A 22721-nucleotide genomic window follows, 5' to 3' on the forward strand; every position below is an offset into this window, starting at 1 on the left:
TTTGCATCAATATTCATCAGAGAGATTGATCTGTAGTAGCCACCTTCTTCTTCTTCCTCCTTCTTCTTCTTCCTTCTTCTCCTCCTTCTTCTTCTTCCTCTTCCTCTTCTTCTTCTTCCCCTTCCTCTTCCTCTTCTACTTTTTCTTCGTCCTCCCCATCCTTTTCTTCTTTTGATGTGTCTTTGTCTGGTTTTGTTATCATAGTAATACTGGCCTCATAGAATGAGTGTAGAAATGTTCCCTCCTCCTCTATTTTTCAGAATAATTTGAGTAGGATTAGTATTCATTCTTCTTTAAATGTTTAGTAGAATTCTACAGTAAAGCCATTGGGTCCAGCGCTTTTCTTTATTGGGAGACTTTTTATTATTACTTTTTTTTTTTTTTTTTTTTTTTTTTTTTTTTTTTGAGGCGGAGTCTCGCTCTGTCGCCCAGGCTGGAGTGCAGTGGCCAGATCTCAGCTCACTGCAAGCTCCGCCTCCTGGGTTTACGCCATTCTCCTGCCTCAGCCTCCCGAGTAGCTGGGACTACCAGCGCCCGCCACCTCGCCCGGCTAGTTTTTTGTATTTTTAGTAGAGACGGGGTTTCACCGTGTTAGCCAGGATGGTCTTGATCTCCTGACCTCGTGATCCGCCCGTCTCGGCCTCCCAAAGTGCTGGGATTACAGGCTTGAGCCACCGCGCCCGGCTTTATTATTACTTTGATCTCATTACTTGTTATTGGTGTGTTCAAGTTTTGGTTTCCTGATTCAGTCTTGGTAGGCTGCATGTGTCTAGGAATTTATTCATTTCCTCTAGATGCTCTAATTTTTTGGAATATACTTGCTCATAGTAGTCATTAATAATCCTTTGAATTTCTCCAGTATCAGGTGTAATGTACCCTTTTTAGCTCTGATTTTTTTTTTTTTTTTTTTTTGGGTCTTATCTCTGTTTTTCTTTGTGTGTCTGGCTAAAGGTTTGTGAATTTTATTTATGTTTTCAAAAAAACAACTTTTCATTTCATTGATCATATTCTTTTCTTCATTTCAAAATCATTTATTTTATTTATTTATTATATTTCTGCTCTGATCTTTATTATTTCTTTTTTTTTTTTTTTTTTTTTTTTTTTTTGAGACTGAGTCTGGCTCTGTCGCCCAGGCTGGAGTGCAGTGGCCGGATCTCAGCTCACTGCAAGCTCCGCCTCCCGGGTTTACGCCATTCTCCTGCCTCAGCCTCCGGAGTAGCTGGGACCACAGGCGCCCGCCACCTCGCCCGGCTAGTTTTTTGTATTTTTTAGTAGAGACGGGGTTTCACCGTGTTAGCCAGGATGGTCTCGATCTCCTGACCTTGTGATCCGCCCGTCTCAGCCTCCCAAAGTGCTGGGATTACAGGCTTGAGCCACCGCGCCCGGCTAATGATCTTTATTATTTCTTTTCCTCTACTAACTTTGGGTTGGTTTGCTCTTGTTTTTCTAGTTCTTTAAGATGCATCATTAGGTTACTTATTCAAAGTTTTTCGTCTTTTTTTATGTAGGCACTTATAGCTATAAGTTTCTCTCTTAGTACTGCTTTTGCTGTATCCTATAGGTTTTGGCATGCTATGTTTCTATTATCATTTGTTTTAAGAAATTTTTCATTTTTTTCTTTCTTTTTTTTGTTGATTCACTGGTCATTCAGAAGCATATTGTTTAATTTCCATGTGTTTTTATAGTCCCCAAAATTCTTCGTGTTGTTGACTTCTAGTTTTATTCCACTGTGGTCAGAGAAGATGCTTTATATTATTTCCATGTTTTTGAATGTTTTAAGACATGTTTTGTTTCTTAACATATAGTCTATCTTTGAGAATAATCCATGTGCTGAGGACAAGGATGTGTATTCTGCAGCAGTTGGATGAAATGTTCTGTAAATATCTGTTAGCTCCTTTTGTTGTTTTGTACAGGTTAGGTCTGATATTTCTTTGCTGATTTTCTGTCTAGAAATCTGTCCAATGCTGAAAGTGGGGTGTTGAAGTCTCCAGCTATTATTGTATTGGCGTCTATCCCTCTCTTTAGCTCTAATAGTATTTGCTTTACATATCTGGGTGCTCCAGTGTTTGGTACACATATGTTTACAATTGTTACATCCTCTTGCTGAATTGACCCGTTTCCCATTATATAATGACCTTCTTTGTCTCTTTTTACAGTTTTTGTCTTGACATCTATTTTGTCTGATATAGTGTAAGTACTCTTGCCCTTTTTGGTTTCCATTGGCATGGCATATCTTTTCCCATCCTGTATTTTCAATGTATTTGTGTCTTTATGCATAAACTGTGTTTCCTGTAAGCATCAGATTATTGGGTCCATTTAGCCACTCTGTCTTTTGACTGGAGAGCTTAGTCAATTTATATTCAATGTTATTATTGATAAGTAAGGACTAATCCTGCCATTTTGTCATTTATCTTCTAGATGTTTTGTGATATTTTCTTCCTTCTTTCCTTTCTTCTTGTCTTCCTTTTAGTGAAGGTGATTTTCTCTGCTGGTATGATTTAATTTCCTGCTCTTTATTTTTTGTGTATCTGTTGTATGTTCTTTGATTTGAGGTTACCAAGAGGCTTGTGATACTATCTTCTAACCCATTATTTTAAGAGGATAGCAGTGTAACATGGATTGCGTAAACAAATACATAAACAAACACACAAAAAGAAAACTAATGAGAAATCTACACTTTAACCTGCTCTCCCCAGTTTTTAACATGTTGTTGTTTCTCTTTATGGCTTATTGTACTGTCTATGTCTTGAACAGTTGTTGTAATTACTATTTTCAATTAGTTCATCATTTATCCTTTCTACTTACGGGTATTTTATACATTCTTCTGACTGTGTTTTTCAAATAGCCAGTCTTCCAGCTCACTAATTCTTTTTTCTGCTTGACCAATTGTGCTATTAAGAGACTCTGATGCCTTCTTCAGTATGACAATTGCATTTTTCAACTCTAGAATTTCTCTTTGATTCTTTTAAATAATTTTAACCCCTTTGCTAAAATTATCTGATAGGATTCTGAATTTCTTCTCTATGTTGTTGTGAATTTCCTTGAGTTTGTTCAACACAGCTATTTTGAATTCTCCATGTGCAAGGTCACATATCTGTTTCTGTAGGATTGGTGCCTGGTGCCTCGTGCCTTATTTAGTTTGGTGAATTCATGTTTTCTTGGATAGTCTTAAAGCTTGTAGATGTTCACTGGTGTCTGGACATTGAAGAGTTAGATATTAATTGTAGTTATTACAGTTTGGGCTTGTTTGTGCCCATCCTTCTTGGGAAGGCTTTCTAGGTATTCAAATGCACCTGGGCCCCAAACCCAATAATTCTGTGGTTCTTGCAGGCTCATAGAGGTACTACCTTGGTGGTTGTATAGGAAAAACTCTCCTTGAATCATGTTTTGTCCTTTAGTCTCACACTACAACAATCGTCAACACAAAAGAAGATTTCTGTGACCAAATGTGTGGAGTTTTCTCCCATACATCAAGCAATAGGCACCAGCTATGTATTCTCCAATTCAGTTTCAATACTCTCTACCCAAAGATACTGTGACATCCCACAGGTTGAGGGCTCAGTCCCCAAGACTGTCCCCTCATACACACATGCACCAGTCACAAGTCTGGGCCCCCAGAACTTCTGACTGACCAACTTCAAGTCAGGGTTCCCATGACCCCTTCTTCGCATTCAATTACTTTGCTGTGAGCAAATTAGATTCAGGTTCACATAACTTGGGAAAACACTTACTACATTTATTGGTTTATATAAAGAACATTGCAAAGGATACAGATGAAAAGACACATAGGGTGAGTTATGAGGAAGGGGCACAGAGCTTCCATGTCCTCCCTGGGCGTACCACCCTTCAGAGTCCTCCATGTGTTCGGCTATTTGGAAGCTCACTGAAGCCTGTCCTCTTGGGTTTTTATAGATGCTTCATGATATCAGTATTCCTTTCCCCAAGGTATAGGGGTGGGACCCTCTCATGGGAGGATCTTAAGACCCACAATTAGAAAGGTGGGGGAATTTTACAGTGGAAGGAGGGAAGGAGACGGTCAGAAGCCTGACCCTGAGGCCTAACACACCCAACATTATAACAAAAGACTGTAACGAGGGCCATGGGAGTTATGAGCCAGGAACTATGGATGAAAATCAATATATATCATAACACCACAGTAGTCCTGGTAAGAACCACAAGAATTCTCTGAATTACCAGGCAGAGACTCTTATTCTTTTCCCTTACTTTCTTCCAAACAAATGAAGTCTGTATCTCTGTGCTGGGTGTACCGGAACTAGAGGTGGTGGGACACTAGCACCCCTGTGGCCACCTCCTCTGGGAAGGTACTGGTTCAGACCTGAAGCCAACACAGGACTGCATCATGCCCAAGGCTTGCTGTAACCACTACCTGGGTACCACCTAAGTTCACTCAAGCCCTAGGGCTTTACAATCAGCAGGCAGCAAAGCCAACTAGGTTTGTGTCCCTCCTTTCAGGGCAGTGAGTTTCCATAGGCTCTGGGTGGGTCCAGAGATTCTGTCTGGGAGCCAAGGATTAAAGTAAAAAAAATTAGAAATTGACCTGGTGTTGTATGCTACTGTCTGTGGCCAAATCGGTACTCGAACCACCAGACAAATCTCTCCCACTCTTCCCACCTATTTCCGCAGGCAGAGGATCCTTTCTCCGTGGCCACCACCACTGGCCCATGGGGGCTTCTGCCAGGCCACCACTAATGTTCACTGAAAGCCCAAAGGCTCTTCAGTCAGCCTGTGGTGAATGCTGCCAGGCCTGGGACTCACCCTTCAGAGCAGTGGGCTCTCCTCTGGCCAAGGGCAGGTCCAGAAATGCTGACCAAGAGCCTAGGCCCGGATTCAGGGAGGCCACAAGCCTGCTTGTTACTCTACCCCACTGTGGCCAAACTGCTGTCTAAGATGCAGACAGAGTCCCCTTTTCTTTCCCCCTCGATTTTCTCAAACAATAGGAGTCTTTCACCATAGTCACCCGCATTGGGAATGTGTTGGGTCATAACTGAAGCTAGCACATCTCAGAGCCCAAAACCCTCAGCATATTACCTGGGTATTGCTGTTGGTTACTCAGGGCCCAGGAGCTCTTTATTTAGCAAGTGATCAATCCTGCCAGGTCTCCGCTGTGGCAAGGCAGCACTGAGTCCAATGTAAAGTCCCTTAGTCACTGCGCTCTACATCTCCCATACACACATGTATTTTTAGTAGAGGCAGGGTTTTATCATGTTGGCCAGGCTGGTCTCAAACTCTTGACCTCAGGTGATCCGCCTGCCTCGGCCTCCCAAAGTGCTAGGATTACAGGCATGAGCCACCGCACTCTACCATAAATGATGTAGATTTCTATTTAGCCATCTTGCTCTGCCTCATCTGTTAGTATATGTAATTGGGATTAAAACATTTGTTTTTGTTTTAACCTTTTTAAAATTTAATATTCTCATCTTAGTGCAAGATCAATACCTGGCAAATATAAAAGAGTAAGGCTATTATTCACCAAATCAATTATCTGGTAATAAAATGTTGGAGCTCCTATATGGCTGCTGCCAGGGGATGGGGAAGAGATGGTGCAAGAACTCCCTTAGCCACCTGCCTCGTGTCTTAGTAGGTCATGTGCCTCCCCAGTCCGCTGGCTCTGAGCCCAGTTCAGCACTAGGACTTGCAGATCATGTGGCCTAGACTGCCTCTCAAGTTCACTTAGGACCCCAGAGCACTTCAGCCTGTGATGGCAAAGCTTGCTGGAACTCAAGCTCCAACCATAGAGGGAGCATCTGGACTGACCCTAGCCTGCGGGACCTGCTGGAGTGGGCGATTTCTGTTTGGCTACGGCCAGTCCAAATGTTCCCTCTATACGTGGATGTCAGCTCAATATAGCCTGGTTCTGCTTTCCGCTACAACAGGGCAGTACTGAGTTCAGTGCAAAGGCTCACAAGCTCTGTGTTCTCCCTCTACCAAACCCAGAGACCCTCCATGCTGCATGGCTGCTGCAGGGGTTGGGGGAATGGTGGCATCAGCAATTCAAGACTGTCTTTCCTGTCCTCTTCAATGTCTCTTTTAGCAATATGAAGTTAAAACTAGACACTGTGATTGCTCACCTGATTTTTTATTCTTGTGTTGGTGCTTTTGATGTGTAGTTAGCTGCTAAAATTTGGTGTTCCTGCAGAGGGTACAAATGGTGTAGGCTTGTTTTGTTTTTGTTTTTGTTTTTTGAGATCAGGTGTGGTTCTGTTGCCCAGGTTGGAGTACAGTGAGGATGATCTCGGCTCATCGCAACCCCTGCCTCCCAGGTTCATGTGATTCTTGTGCCTCAGTCTCCCAAGCAGCTGGGATTACAGGTGCCTGCCACCACGCCTGGCTAATTTTTGTATTTTTAGTAGAGAGGGTTTCACCATGTTGGCCAGGCTGGTCTCAAACTATTGGCCTCAAGTGATCTGCCCGCCTTGGCCTCCCAGAGTGCTAGGATTACAGGCGTGAACCACTGCACCAGACCATAAATGGTGTAGGTTTCTATTCAAAATCTTGCTCTGCCTCATGTGTTAGTATAGGTAATTGGGATCAAAGCATTTGTTTTTGTTTTTAACCTTTTAAAAATTTAATGTTCTCATCTTAGTGCAAGATCAATATCTGGCAAATATGAAAGACTAAGGTTATTATTCACCAAATCAATTCTCTGATAATAAAATATTGGAGCAAATATTAACTTTAAGACTTGATATACTATACTTAAAAGTTACTAATTCTCACAATATACACGGTGGAAAGATGAAGGGATTTTGAAAAAAACAAACAAATTTTTGCTAATATTTACTGATTTTTTAAAACAAACACGAATTAATGCTAAATTTTTAAAAGACCTTTTTATAATTTTAAGGAATTTCCTTTTCAAGACTACATGTAATGTTATGTCCATTGTTCTTCCTTTCAGAAATTCTTTTACATTTTCCATTTATCGAATAAGACCGTTTCCTTTTTTATGATTTTTGAGACAAAAGGAAGAAGATTTTTTTTAAAAAATTATGTTTTGATTATTCTCTGTGTTAAAAAAAATCATTACTCTAAGATTATTTCCTACCCTACTCTTTTCTGGAGCAAATCACCTACCCGTTTTTTTGTGTGTTTTTTTCATTTGTTTTGTTTTGTTTTTTGTTTTGTGGGATAGTGTTGGGTTTCTCCTTCCTTTCAATTTTCTGTTATTCTAGTTGCTGTCACACAATTTTGTAAGTAGAAGCACTTTTCTTTGGAAACAAATATCTGCTTCTTTGTTTGCTTAGCTTGGGGGTCAGTAAGAAGGACTCCACTGCTTAGTCAGCAGCCCAATTCCAGGGTTAGATTACAGAGGAGGCAGAACATAACAGGAACAGTTAACTCTTTATGACCATGTTTAAGAAAAGAACATGAACTGGGAGAGCCTAGCTAAAACACTGCAAGGTGACCCCGTTTTTCTACAGAAACAAAACAAAGGTGCTTCCGGCTCTGGGATACCATTTGCATGTGAGAAGAAAAAAATACTATGTTTGACAAAGGGAGATAGTATCAGCCTCTTAAACAACCACTATGTTCCTTTGAATTGGATATCACAACAATTTACATAATGTCAGAATACCGTGTAGAGGAAATACTGGAATGGGTAGTCTATTGGTGATGAAAAACAAAACATAATTTTGAATTGTTGCAGAACACTCGGTTATCTTAATAACAAAGAACAATGATTGCAACACACTGGTTTGTTTTGTTAAAATTTTCTGACAATGACCAGATTAAGCTAAACTTCACAATGACCAGATTAAACTTGTTTTGATCAAGTAGACAGTGTGCCTACTTTTCTTTTTAAGTTCTTAGGTTACTTGGAAAAATACAGAAACTTAATATCCAGTACAGTTGAAAACAAGCAAATCCTATCTTTGCTTTGAAGAATGGTAGAAACAAAAAGCTGTACAATGGGTCAAGTTTGCCCTTCATGCCAACTCTCCAATTGTACCCACTTCCAGCCCCAGAGGCCATCCCTAAATGCCATTCTGGAGATGATCCTTTTCTGGATTCTTGTCCTCAGGTTGTTCCCTGGTTATCCTTACTTTGTCTCAATGTTTTCTTTTTCTTTCTCCAAGTTTAATTATTAGCTGTGTGTCTTGCACCTTGACATTAAATTGGATCATTAAATCTTCATGATGCTGGTCAGAAGAAAAAGTCATGAGTGACCTTCTCAGACCTGAAAATGCGTGTGCAGTAGGTTAAACATATCTTATAGATCATGGTCAAAATTGCAATCTTATAATGGGCCTTTAAAACTGATGAGGGGCAGAGGAGGTCTAATTTCCCCCTGTTTCTTGTTACGAAAATTACTGAAAACTTGTAACTAAAGCAAGAGAATGGCTCTGTGTTCTTTTTTGTGTCTTCCTGGAGCATTGTCTCACAGGCTTACCCAAAGTTTACTTAGTTTTCCAGGGGAATATGTCATTGTTAATTATTTTAATTAGAACTCACTCTGTGATATTGCTTGATACCTTTCAGTGTCTGTCTATTGGAGATGCAAATGATTTCTGTCTGATAGAAAAAAGAAAAACACAGAGGTTATGGTTTTATTACCCTCTAGGACTTCAGCCAACTTAGTTTCTAATCTCTCAATCTTCCAACATCCAATCCTGTCTAACTTCAGTCCTTATAAATATCTAGTTTCTCAAATGCTTGCTTCTGGATCTTTCATCAAGTTAAAAAAATTTTGACACATGCTTATCCTGTGCTTATGTGAGAGTCATGTTTTTTCTTCTGAAAGTTACACCTTGCTGTCCTGAATGAAGACTCAGGCAGGCGTATGTTTTCTGGTCACTCTCTACACTGGAAAGAAAATAAAGAGCCCTCTAGTCACTTTTCATACACACAGTTTCAATGTAGTAACTATCTAAATGATATGTAGTCCAATATCACTTAATTTTCAAAATTCTGCATTCTCCTCTTCCAGTGGAGGCCTGCCTCAGGATGGAAGTCTGCACTGGGAACAGGGAGTGTGGTTCTGCTCAACTGCCCTTACACTCACCAGATGAGTTGTGATTTTGGATCCACTGAGGCTTGCTTGCCTCAGTGGATTTGTACGCTCTACACAGGGCTGACAGTTAATGCTGACAGCATCTCTGCTAGGCCTTTCTCTCATGTAGGTTCCTCGATCTGCACAGATAAAAATTTGTTGAATTTCTTCATCAGTCCCTGGGCAACCAGGTGGTTCCTCTAAGCTTTTTCTTGAAAACGATCTCAGCTCACTCTAGATGACCCTACTGGGCAAGAGCTAAAATGTCAACCTGAGCCACTGGTCCTTGGAAATGCCTAACTTTTGCCCCACAAAATTCTTGGAATGTGGGCTGATCCTACATGAAGAGCCTCTCAGTAGCCCCTCAGTAAGTGCTTAGCCCTTTCTTTCACTGTCTAGATTTCCTAGCTGGGAGTCAGACCTCTGTCCAGTACCGCTTTAAGCTTTCTATATGTGAGTCAGACAAGGGTACTCTGTATCTTCAAATTTGGGAGCACAATTATTTGAATGGTCATGTCTATTTATTTATTTTTTTTTGGAGACGGAGTCTCGCTCTGTCGCCCAGGCTGGAGTGCAGTGGCCGGATCTCAGCTCACTGCAAGCTCCGCCTCCTGGGTTTACGCCATTCTCCTGCCTCAGCCTCCCGAGTAGCTGGGACTATAGGCGCCCGCCACCTCGCCCGGCTAGTTTTTTGTATTTTTTAGTAGAGATGGGGTTTCACCGTGTTAGCCAGGATGGTCTCGATCTCCTGACCTCGTGACCCGCCCCTCTCGGCCTCCCAAAGTGCTGGGATTACAGGCTTGAGCCACCGCGCCCGGCCTCGAATGGTCATGTCTAAAAGCTTGTGGATAGAAGTTTGCATCTGTCATCCAAGATGGAAGGGTCAGTCAGACCTTTCCAAAGTAATCTCTTCATTAATTCGACTCATGTCCACACTCTAAACCCTTTGGATGATTTCATTCAGTAAAGGAGATCAAGGGTTGTGGAACATTTCTCCATTCTATTTCTTTGTAAATCTACATATGGTTGCAAGGATGTAGGGAGACATCACTCTCCTGCTTTGGTACTATTGTAGCAGGACAAGCTGCAGACAAAACCCTTCAGACACCGAGTTAAAGAAAGAAGGGCTTTATTCAGCCTGGAGCTTTGGCAAGACTCACGTCTCCAATAACCAAGCTTCCTGGGTGAGCAATTTCTGTCCCTTTTAAGAACTCACAACTCTAAGGGGGTCCGCGTGAGAGGGTCGTGATCGATTGAGCAAGCAGGGGTATGTGACTGGGGGCTGCATGCACAGGTAATTAGAACGGAACAGAACAGGACAGGGATCTTCACAGTGCTTTTCTTATGCAAATAACTGATTAGGTCAGGGGTTGATTTTTAACTACCAGGCCCAGGGTGTGGTGCCAGACTGTCTGCTTGTGGATTTCATTTCTGCCTTTTAGTTTTTACTTCATCTTTCTTTGGAGGCAGAAATTGGGCATAAGACAATATGAGGGGTGCTCACCTCCCTTATTCCCCCTCTTTGAGAATCTCACTCAGTAGTGGGAGTTCTCACTTTCATTCTTGCTACCCATGTCTTCTTGCAAGACAGATCGATAGTATTTCATATAGTACACTTGTGCTGAAGCATTTTGGTGAACTAAGGTAGTGATGAAGCTTTTTATCATTTGAAGAAGTACAGGTAGAAAACAAGGGAGCAGTAAGCAGGTTCCTATTACTATTATAACTCCTATTATAAGAGTTTTAAATCCTCCTACCCCTGGGAACCATTTTCCAAACACGGCCCTAGGATCAAATCCATGCCACACTTGCACGGGCACATGTGCCACTTTTGTCATATCTCTAACTATGTCTTCAACTACTTGCCCTTGATCATCTATGTGTAGACAGCAATTAGTAAGGTTAAATTTCCCACAGACCCCTCCTTCAGCTGCTAGCAAGTAGTCAAGAGCCAATCTATTATGATAGATAGCATTTCTCATCTGAGTTTCTTGCTGGACCAGAATAGTCAAGGCTCTGCCAGTTTTATTAGTGATTATTTCTAAGACAGCTTGTAACCATATGATTCGGTTGATCATGTAAATGGGGGTCTGGTATCCCCATGAGCCGTCTTGTGCCCAAGTAGCAGGCCCATAATATTGTATGATTCTCTCAGGGAGCCATTCATCATCTTTCCAATTTTCTATAGCTATACTTCTCTTTTTGTGGGAAGCACAGACAGGGAAACCCTGGAGTTCGCCTGTCTTTATGGGTAGTAGGAAGAAAGATGGTTTAATAGTGCCAATAACACAACTACCTGCCCACTCGTAATTTGGTGTAAGCTCTATGCCCACATATCCAGTATAATCCAGTGGGGGCTATCCAGTCCTGGTGAGACTGTGGGTGGGTCCACATGGTTTGTAACTTTGGGAATTTACTAAATGGATTTTTCTTAGTGTGGTTTGAACTCCACTAAGTGGCTGTTTTTGTGGTATTATCATACAGTTTTTGCCCAAAGCAGCTGACTCTTCCCACAGGAAGGGTGAAGTCCTTCTTCACTCTTGTTATACAGTATTGTCTAATGATTGAGGCTTTTAGGACCCAGAAGTTATCAGGGTGATTCTTCTGAGCCAGGAATTCATCAGGAACTGGGTCTGTAGGTACTAATTCTCAGGCTTCCCATGGCCATTGATCTCCCATTACAGTTCCTCCACGTACATAACATGAAGTGACATTGAGAGACTGGGCTACGTGCTCAGCTAATTGCAAAAACAAATTTCTTGTCTTTCCTGGAATTTCTGGTACTGGCACATTTAGTTTATCATAGAAAGTTTGAAGTACTGGCTCATGAGAGCGTTTATAAACTTCTCCTCAAACCACGATATTCACTGGAGGATCCAGTCCAGGCCCCTTGATTCCTAGGGTTACATGCTCCCCTTTTTTCCAGTGAGGATTAAAGGGGTTGGTTATTACTAGTCCTAAAGGGTTACACTGACCACTGGTACAGGAAGAGCCACTTTTCTTTTTCTGAAGGTGGACAGGATCCTTTTTATTTTTTATCCAAGTAGCCTAAATGACACAAGACCAGTATCCACATTCATTTCCACACAGTCCTAATTCATGACAAATGTACTTATTTTCTGCCATATAGCCTCCTTCCTAATTAAGAGAACCACATCCTACTACTAACTTATTACTATTAATGACAGCACAGGCATCAAACTTCAAGGTGACTTGTTTGGGCACCCCTTTTTCTTTTGTTTTGGCTAACACTTTACTCATATCATTTACGAGCCTCTTCCAGTCCTCAGTCCTTAATCTTATTTCAAAAACTGTGGTCATAGGAGGCTCAGATGGGTCGTAACACATCAGATTGGTCATTTCCTGGGTTACATACCTTGCATAGAACAGCATTATATAAACCAGTTTTTTTGTTTTTTTAGAGTCTTGGTACACTTATAATAATCATAAAACAACAGGACTATAGCAACTTTTTGTCCTACCTCAGTGACTTGATGTATACACTGGGAACAGTCCTCAGTCTGAGGAAGGTCAGTGAAAGTCCTTACTGTACAAGTCCAAATTTTAAGGAAAATTAGTCCCATGATGAGTTTTCTCATGCTTTGGCCGTGTGTGGACCAGTCAGCCTCTGGGTGTGCAGGGCTTGTTGTCTTCTTCAGAGTCACTTGCAGTGATTGGTGAAGCTGCTCCCGTCCACATACTACTCACAGTCTACTGATGTTCAAGGATGGTCTTGGAGGTTGGGCCCACTAGAATAAACTGAGTCCAACACCTCTACACAGTTATGTTCAACTGGGCTCTCTGATACCAGGAGCAAGGCGGCAGGGTGTAAGGTGTTGCAAGCTTCAAAGGTTATGCGGGGATTTTCACATAGCAAGCTTTGGTACTTGGTTAATCTAGCATTTGTTAACCAATGATGTCCTTTGTTAGTCATGGGTAAATTACCCCACAGCACGGGGAGGGGGCCTTTATATTCAGGTTTTGCCCAAGGGTTAGTTTATCTGCTTCTGGTGCTAACAGGGCCATTGCTGCCAGGGCCCTTAGACATGGGGGCCAGGCTTTGGAAACCCTGTCTAGTTGTTTTGAGAGATAGGCCACTGGCCTTGGCCAGGGCCCCACAGTCTGGGGTAAAACTCCAACTGACATTTTTTCTGTTTCTGACACATAGGGTGTAAAGGGTTTTGTCTGGTCAGAAAACCCCAGGGCTGGGGCTGACGTGAGTTTTTTCTTTTAATTCATGAAAAGCTTGTTGCTGTTGGTAGTAATACATGTAGTTTATCCAATTTACATTTTTATTAACTGTCACCCACCAAAATATTGACTGAAATTCTGCAGTTATTTGATTTCAAGCTTTAAATTGATCTGGTATTCCCCATGGGACTCCGATTGTGTCTAAATGGATGTGAGAGTCGAAAGACCCATCAGGGGCTTCTCTCACTTTATGAGGTCTTATTTTTCCTCCCTCTGGCTGATGAAATGCCAGGGTGAAAGGGATAGCCAATTGGACTAAAGTACAAGTGCCACTACAGTTATTCGGCAGAGTGCCTAGTAAAGGTCCACAACAATACCACCACACATCTGCTCAGGGATGAACAAGGGCTGACTGATTGATAAGCTCTTGAAATGTTTTAAGCTCACTGCATCCCTTCAGGTCTCCAAGGAATGCTAAGTTTCCTCCCTGTCATGAGAGACACAAAGTGAACTTAGTGTCGGGAGACAAAGGCTGGATGGCCCTTGGGGGCTGACCTGCAGGGTGCTGGACTTTGGGATATAGCAGAGAGAGCTTGGCATGACTTATTACCCCAGGCTGTAGAATCCTGGAAAAGAGCTACCATGCAGCCTATGCCTGGTCGACTGGAGGATCACCTTAGTGGAAAGGGGACAATCTGGGCCTCTGGCCTGCCATGTGCACAAACATAACTATTGCTTTTGTTTAATGTGTGGATGGAATATTTGATCCATTCTAACCAGGCATTTGCATCTTGGTATCCTGTCTTAATTGCCAAAGTTTGTTTTAAGTCTTTAACTTCTATGATCCTCTAGTAAAATGAATGCATGATTTTGGGAAATTACAAAAACCAGTTGGGGTAGTCCATCTTTGCTCTTTAGTGGTCCACAGAATGTTAGATCAACTACAGCATAAAAGCTCTACATTGGGGAGCAAGACTCCTGGTTGACACGGGAGTCTTTATCAAAATTTCCCTGGATTAAATGGTCTTAATTTACTAATAACCAGTCTGAGGAGAGTCAGTGGGGACAGAGGTACTTTTCTGAAGTAGAGAGTTGTCTTTGACTTGGCAAGTCCCCATAGGGTATAACAAGGCAAGCATTAAATGCAATAGTTTGAGGCAAAATTGACTTGGTTATATTAATAACCAGATGGTCAGCAATAGAGTGAGGAAAGAAGAAAGAGTAATAGAATAGATGAAAGAGTTAATTTTTTCTTAGCTTCAGTTTGGTAGGGTTTTCCCCTGGGACTGTGGCCAATGACTCTGGAGGGGGTGGCGCTTTGACTTGGGTGTGATGAGTCCATCCCTTTTCCGCTGTACAAACAGCAGTCTCGGGGTTAGCAGCACAAGGTAGGGTCCCTCCTAGGCTGGCTCGAGTTTTTCTTCTTTCCACCCTTTGGTTAGAATGTGATCCTCAGGCTGGTGCTGGTTTACTGGAAATTCTAGGGGTGGTACCTGTTTTAAAAGACTTTTAGTTTTGAGGAAAAGGAAAGTGGAAGATAAACAAAATATATAATTTATAAGAAATCGAGTTTTTGTTTTAAATGTGGGGACATCAACAGTGGACTTTATAGTCTTTGATGCCTTTTTACTGAGAAATTTCCTTTAGCACCTATTTTTATTAATTTTTAGACCAAAGAAAGCCAAACACCATTTTATATTTTATAATGCTTCTTGTATGATTTTTATACCAGATAAGCTAAATTTCACCTTTATATTAGTGTGCTATTAATGCTAAACTTAGTTTTAATAAAAGTTTGTGTACATATTTATTCAATTTTTAATGTCTGACCATAAGGTAAGATTTTTATAGACTCTTTTTAAACTTTTACAATCTTTGTTAAAGAGAAAGTTAGTGCTTTAAGAAAAACCTGTTGTGTTTTTACTTTAATGTCCAGTTCACAGAAAAACTGGATGATACCCCTTTATAACTTTAGCTAATATGTTTACACACATAATTTTTTTATAATTAATGTTATAAAACTTGCTTAAACCTTCAAAACAATTTTTTAACCTTTTATTGTAGTTAAAAATTTACATTCTTATGACTCTTTATAATCTTTCTAGTAAAGGTATATTTTACTTTCTTTATACACCTTGCACATAAATTGTTTTTTCTTTTTCAATAGTTTCACATTCAGGAGGCCTAGTTACTTTTAAATTTTACAACATTTCTTGCATAAATTCTTTTTTTATAACACTTTTCTCTTTAACAACTTTCTTTTTTTTTAAATTATACTTTAAGTTGGAGGGTACATGTGCACAACGTGCAACTTTGTTACATATGTATGCATGTGCCATGTTGATGTGCTGCACCCATTAACTCGTCATTTACATTAGGTATATCTCCTAATGCTATCCCTCCCTCCTGCCCCCTCCCCTCAATAGACCCAAATGTGTGATGATCCCCTTCCTCTGTCCAAGTGATCTCATTGTTCAATTCCCACCTATGAGTGAGAACATGCGGTGTTTGGTTTTCTGTTCTTGCAATAGTTTGCTGAGAATGATGGTTTCCAGCTGCATCCATGTCCCTACAAAGGACACGAACTCATCCTTTTTTATGGCTGCATAGTATTCCATGGTGTATATGTGCCACATTTTCTTAATCCAGTCTGTCATTGATGGACATTTGGGTTGATTCCAAGTCTTTACTATGATGAATAGTGCCACAATAAACATACGTGTGCATGGGTCTTTATAGTAGCATGATTTATAATCCTTTGGGTATATACCCAGTAGTGGGATGGCTGGGTCAAATGGTATTTCTAGTTCTAGATCCTTGAGGAATCGCCACACTCTCTTCCACAATGGTTGAACTAGTTTACAGTCCCACCAACGGTGTAAAAGAGTTCCTATTTCTCCACATCCTCTCCAGCACCTGTTGTTTCCTGACTTTTTAATGATTGCCATTCTAACTGGTGTGAGATGGTATCTCATTGTGGTTTTGATTTGCATTTCTCTGATGGCAAGTGATGATAAGCATTGTTTCATGTGTCTGTTGGCTGTATGAATGTCTTCTTTTGAGAAGTGTCTGTTCATATCCTTTGCCCACTTTTTGATGGGGTTGTTTGTTTTTTTCTTGTAAATTTGTTTGAGTTCTTTGTAGGTTCTTCGCCCTTTGTCAGATGAGTAGATTGCAAAAATTTTCTCCCATTCTGTAGGTTGCCTGTTCACTCTGATGGTAGTTTCTTTTGCTGTACAGAAGCTCTTTAGTTTAATTAGATCCCATTTGTCAATTTTGGCTTTTGTTGCCATTGCTTTTGGTGTTTTAGACATGAAATCCTTGCACGTGCCTATGTCCTGAATGGTATTACCTAGGTTTTGTTCTAGGGTTTTTATGGTTTTAGGTCTAACATTTAAGCCTCTAATCCATCTTGAATTAATTTTCTTTTTTTTTTTTTTTTTTTTTTTTTGAGACGGAGTCTCGCTGTGTCGCCCAGGCTGGAGTGCAGTGGCGCGATCTCGGCTCACTGCAAGCTCCGCCTCCCGGGTTCACGCCATTCTCCCGCCTCAGCCTCCAAGTAGCTGGGACTACAGGCGCCCACCACCACGCCCGGCTAGTTTTTTGTATTTTTAGTAGAGACGGGGTTTCACCATGTTAGCCAGGATGGTCTCGATCTCCTGACCTCGTGATCCACCCGCCTCGGCCTCCCAAAGTGCTGGGATTAGAGGCTTGAGCCACCGCGCCCGGCCGAATTAATTTTCATGTAAGGAGTAAGGAAAGGATCCAGTTTCAGCTTTCTACTTATGACTAGCTAATTTTCCCAGCACCATTTATTAAATAGGGAATCCTTTCCACATTTCTTGTTTTTGTCAGTTTTGTCAAAGATCAGATGGCTGTAGATGTGTGGTATTATTTCTGAGGGCTCTCTTCTGTTCCATTGGTCTATATCTCTGTTTTGGTACCAGTACCATGCTGTTTTGGTTACTGTAGCCTTGTAGTATAGTTTGAAGTCAGGTAGCCTGATGCCTCCAGCTTTGTTCTTTTGGCTTAGGATTGTCTTGGCAATGTGAGCTCTTTTTTGGTTCCATATGAACTTTAAAGCAGGTTTTTCCAATTCTGTGAAGAAACTCATTGGTAGCTTAATGGGGATGGCATTGAATCTATAAATTACCTTGGGCAGTATGGCCATTTTCACGATACTGATTCTTTCTATCCATGAGCATGGTATGTTCTTCCATTTGTTTGTGTCCTCTTTTATTTCACTGAGCAGTGGTTTGTAGTTCTCCTTGAAGAGGTCCTTCACATCCCTTGTAAGTTGGGTTCCTAGGTATTTTATTCTCTTTAAAGCAATTGTGAATGGGAGTTCATTCATGATTTGGCTCTCTGTTTGTCTGTTATTGGTGTATAAGAATGCTTGTGATTTTTGCACATTGATTTTGTATCCTGAGATTTTGGTGAAGTTACTTATCAGCTTAAGGAAATTTTGGACTGAGACGATGGGGTTTTCTAAATATACCATCATGTCATCTGCAAACAGGGACAATTTGACTTCTTCTTTTCCTGATTGAATACCCTTTATTTCTTTCTGTTGCCTGATTGCCCTAGCCAGAACTTCCAACATATGTTGAATAGGAGTGGTGAGAGAGGGCATGCCTGTCTTGTGCCAGTTTTCAAAGGGAATGCTTCCAGTTTTTGCCCATTCAGTATGATATTGTCTGTAGGTTTGTCATAAATAGCTTTTATTATTTTGAGATATGTTCCATCAATACCGAATTTATTGAGAGATTTTAGCATGAAGGGCTGTTGAATTTTGTCAAAGGCCTTTTCTGTGTCTATTGAGATAATCATGTGGTTTTTGTCTTTGGTTCTGTTTATATGCTGGATTACATTTATTGATTTGCGTATGTTGAACCAGCCTTGCATCCCAGGGATGAAGCCCACTTGATCATGGTGGATAAGCTTTTTGATGTGCTGCTGGATTCGGTTTGCCACTGTTTTATTGAGGATTTTTGCATCGATGTTCATCAGGGATATTGGTCTAAAATTCTCTTTTTTTTGTTGTGTCTCTGCCAGACTTTGGTATCAGGATGATGTTGGCCTTATAAAATAAGTTAGGGAGGATTCCCTCTTTTTCTATTGATTGGAATAGTTTCAGAAGGAATGGTACCAGCTCCTCTTTTTATCTCTGGTAGAATTCGGTTGTGAATCCGTGTGGTCCTGGACTTTCTTTGGTTGGTAAGTTATTAATTGTTGCCTCAATTTCAGAGCCTACTATTGGTCTATTCAGGGATTCAACTTCTTCCTGGTTTAGTCCCGGGAGAGTGTATGTATCCAGGAATTTATCCATTTCTTTTAAGCTTTCTAATTTATTTGCATAGAGGTGTTTATAGTATTCTCTGATAGTAGTTTGTATATCTGTGGGGTTGATGGTGATATTCCCTTTATCATTTTTATTGTGTCTATTTGATTCTTCACTGTTTTCTTCTTTTTTTTTTTTTTTTTTTTTTTTTTTTTTTTTTTTTTTTTTTTTTTTGAGGCGGAGTCTTCACTCTGTCGCCCAGGCTGGAGTGCAGTGGCACCATCTCGGCTCACTGCAAGCTCCGCCTCCCGGGTTCGCGCCATTCTCCTGCCTCAGCCTCCCGAGTAGCTGGGACTACAGGCGCCCGCCACCTCGCCCGGCTTTTTTTTTTTTGTATTTTAGTAGAGACGGGGTTTCACCGTGTTAGCCAGGATGGTCTCGATCTCCTGACCTCGTGATCCGCCCGCCTCGGCCTCCCAAAGTGCAGGGATTACAGGCGTGAGCCACCGCGCCCGGCCTGTTTTCTTCTTTATTAGTCTTGCTAGCAGTCTATCAATTTTGTTATCTTTTCAAAAAACCAGCTCCTGGATTCATTGATTTTTTGAAGGGATTTCGTGTCTCTATCTCCTTCAGTTCTGCTCTGATCTTAGTTCTTTCTTGCCTTCTGCTAGCTTTTGAATGTGTTTGCTCTTGCTTCTCTAGTTCTTTTAATTGTGATGTTAGGGTGTCAATTTTAGATCTTTCCTGCTTTCTCTTGTGGGCATTTAGTGCTATAAATTTCCCTCTACACACTGCTTTAAATGTGTCCCAGAGATTCTGGTATGTTGTATCTTTGTTCTCATTGGTTTCAAAGAACATCTTTGTTTCTGCCTTCATTTTGTTATGTACCCAGTAGTCATTCGGGAGTAGGTTGTTCAGTTTCCATGTAGTTGAGAGGTTTTGATTGAGTTTCTTAGTCCTGAGTTCTAGTTTGATTGCACTGTGGTCTGAGAGACAGTTTGTTATAATTTCTGTTCTTGTACATTTGCTGAGGAGTGCTTTACTTCCAATTATGTGGTCAATTTTGGAATAAGTGCAATGTGGTGCTGAGAAGAATGTATATTCTGTTGATTTGGGGTGGAGAGTTCTGTAGATGTCTATTAGTTCCGCTTGGTGCAGAACTGAGTTCAATTCCTGGATATCCTTGTTAACTTTCTGTGTCATTGATCTGTCTAATGTTGATAGTGGGGTGTTAAGTCTCTGATTACTATTGTATGGGAGTCTAAGTCTCTCTGTTAGTCTCTAAGGACTTGCTTTATGAATCTGGGTGCTCCTGTATTGGGTGCATATATATTTAGCATAGTTAGCTCTTGTTGAATTGATCCCTTTACCATTATGTAATGGTCTTCTTTGCTTCTTTTGATCTTTGTTGGTTTAAACTCTGTTTTATCAGAGACTAGGATTGCAACCCCTGCCTTTTTTTGTTTTCCATTTGCTTGGTAGATCTTCTTCCATCCCTTTATTTTGAACCTATGTATGTCTCTGCATGTGAGATGGGTCTCCTAAATACAGCAAACTGATGGGTCTTGACTCTTTATCCAATTTGCCAGTCTGTGTCTTTTAATTGGACCCTGTAGTCCATTTATATTTAAGGTTAATATTGTTATGTGTGAAGTTGATCCTGTCATTATGATGTTAGCTGGTTATTTTGCTCATTAGTTGATGCAGTTTCTTCCTAGCCTAAATGGTCTTTACATTTTGGCATGTTTTTGCAATGGCTGGTACCGGTTGTTCCTTTCCATGTTTAGTGCTTCCTTCAGGATCTCTTGTAGGGCAGGCCTGGTGGTGACAAAATCTCTAAGCATTTGCTTGTCTGTAAAGGATTTTATTTCTCCTTCACTTATGAAACTTAGTTTGACTGGATATGAAATTCAGGGTTTAAAATTCTTTTTTTTTTTTTTGATGAATATTGTTTTTTTTTTTTTTTTTTGAGACGGAGTCTCGCTCTGTCGCCCAGGCTGGAGTACAGTGGCCGGATCTCAGCTCACTGCAAGCTCTGCCTCCCGGGTTTATGCCATTCTCCTGCCTCAGCCTCCCGAGTAGCTGGGACTACAGGCGCCCGCCACCTCGCCCGGCTAGTTTTTTGTATTTTTTAGTAGAGACGGGGTTTCACCGTGTTAGCCAGGATGGTCTCGATCTCCTGAACTCGTGATCCGTCCGTCTCGGCCTCCCAAAGTGCTGGGATTACAGGCTTGAGCCACCGCACCCGGCCCTAAAATTCTTTTCTTTAAGAATGTTGGGGCTGGGCGCGGTGGCTCACGCCTGTAATCCCAGCACTTTGGGAGGCCGAGGCGGGCGGATCACCTGAGGTTGGGAGTTCAAGACCAGCCTGACCAACATGGAGAAACTCCGGCTCTACTAAAAATACAAAATTAGCCGGGCGTGGTGGCACATGTCTGTAATCCCAGCTACTCGGAAGGCTGAGGCAGGAGAATCACTTGAACCCGGGAGGCGGAGGTTACAGTGACCCGAGATCTCGCCATTGCACTCCAGCCTGAGCAACAAGAGTGAAACTCTGCCTCAAAAAAAAAAAAAAAAAAAAAAGAATGTTGAATATTGGCCCCCACTCTCTTCCAGCTTGGAGAGTTTCTGCCAAGAGATCTGCTGTGAGTCTGATGGGCTTCCCTTTATGGGTAACCCGACCTTTCTCTCTGGCTGCCCTTAACATTTTTTCCTTCATTTCAACTTTGGTGAATCTGACAGTTATGTGTCTTGGAGTTGCTCTTCTCAAGGAGTATCTTTGTGGTGTCCTCTGTATTTCCGGAATTTGAATGTTGGCCTGCCTTGCTAGGTTGGGGAAGTTCTCCTGGATAATATTCTGCAGAGTGTTTTCCAACTTGGTTCCATTCTCCCTGTCAGTTTCACGCACACCAATCACACGTAGATTTGGTCTTTTCACATAATCCCATATTTCTTGGAGGCTTTGTTCATTTCTTTTTACTCTTTTTTCTTTAAACTTCTCTTCTTGCTTCATTTCATTCATTTGATCTTCAATCACTGATAATCTTTCTTCCAGTTGATCGAGTCAGTTACTGATGCTTGTGCATTTGTCATGTAGTTGTCATATCATGGTTTTCATCTCTATCAGTTCGTTTATGGACTTCTCCGCATTGATTATTCTAGTTATCCATTCTTCCATTATTTTTTCAAGGTTTTTAGTTTCTTTTTGCTGGGTATGTAATTACTCCTTTAGCTCTGAGTCTTCTCTCAACTCATCAAAGTCATTCTCTGACCAGCTTTGTTCCGTTGCTGGCAATGAGTTGCGTTCCTTTGGAGAAGGAGATGCTCTGTGATTTTTTGAATTTCCAGCTTTTCTGCACTGCTTTTTCCCCATCTTTGTGGTTTTATCTGCCTTTGGTGTTTGATGATGGTGACATACTGATGAGGTTTTGATGTGGGTGTCCTTTCTGTTTGTTAGTTTTCCTTCTGACAGTCAGGACCCTCAGCTGCAGGTCTGTTGGAGTTTGCTTGAGGTCCACTCCAGACCCTCTTTGCCTGGGTATCAGCGGCAGAGGCTGCAGAAGATAGAATATTGCTGAACAGCAAGTGTTGCTGTCTGATTCTTGCTCTGGAAGCTTTGTCTCAGAGGTGTACCCAGCTTTGCGAGGTGCAAGGTGTCTGTCTGCACCTAGTGGGGGATGTCTCCCAGTTAGGCTACTCAGGGCTCAGGGACCCACTTGAGCAGGCAGTCTGTCCATTCTCAGATCTCAACTTCTGTGCTAGGAGAACCACTGCTCTCTTCAAAGCTGTCAGACAGGGACATTTACATCTGCAGAGTTTTCTGCTGCTTTTTGTTTAGCTATGCCCTGTCTTCAGAGGTGGAGTCTACAGAGGCAGGCAGGCCTCCTTGTGCTGCGGTGGGCTCCACCTAGTTGGAGCTTCCTGTCAGCTTTGTTTACCTACTTAAGCCTCAGCAATGGTGGGCGCCCCTCCCCCAGCCTCACTGCTGCCTTGCAGTTACATCTCAGACTGCTGTGCTAGCAATGAGGGAGGCTCCGTGGGTGTGGGACCCTCCAGGCCAGGCGTGGGATTTAATCTCCAGGTGTGCTGTTTGCTAAGACCTTTGGTAAGCACAGTATTAGGGTGGGAGTTACCCGGTTTTCTAGGTGTTGTGTGTTTCAGTTTTCCTTGGCTAGGAAAAGGAATTCCCTTTCCCTTTGCACTTCCCAGGTGAGGCAATGCCTCACCCTGCTTCAG

This window comes from Theropithecus gelada, chromosome 11 (assembly GCF_003255815.1).
Source record: "Theropithecus gelada isolate Dixy chromosome 11, Tgel_1.0, whole genome shotgun sequence".
NCBI lineage: Eukaryota > Metazoa > Chordata > Mammalia > Primates > Cercopithecidae > Theropithecus > Theropithecus gelada.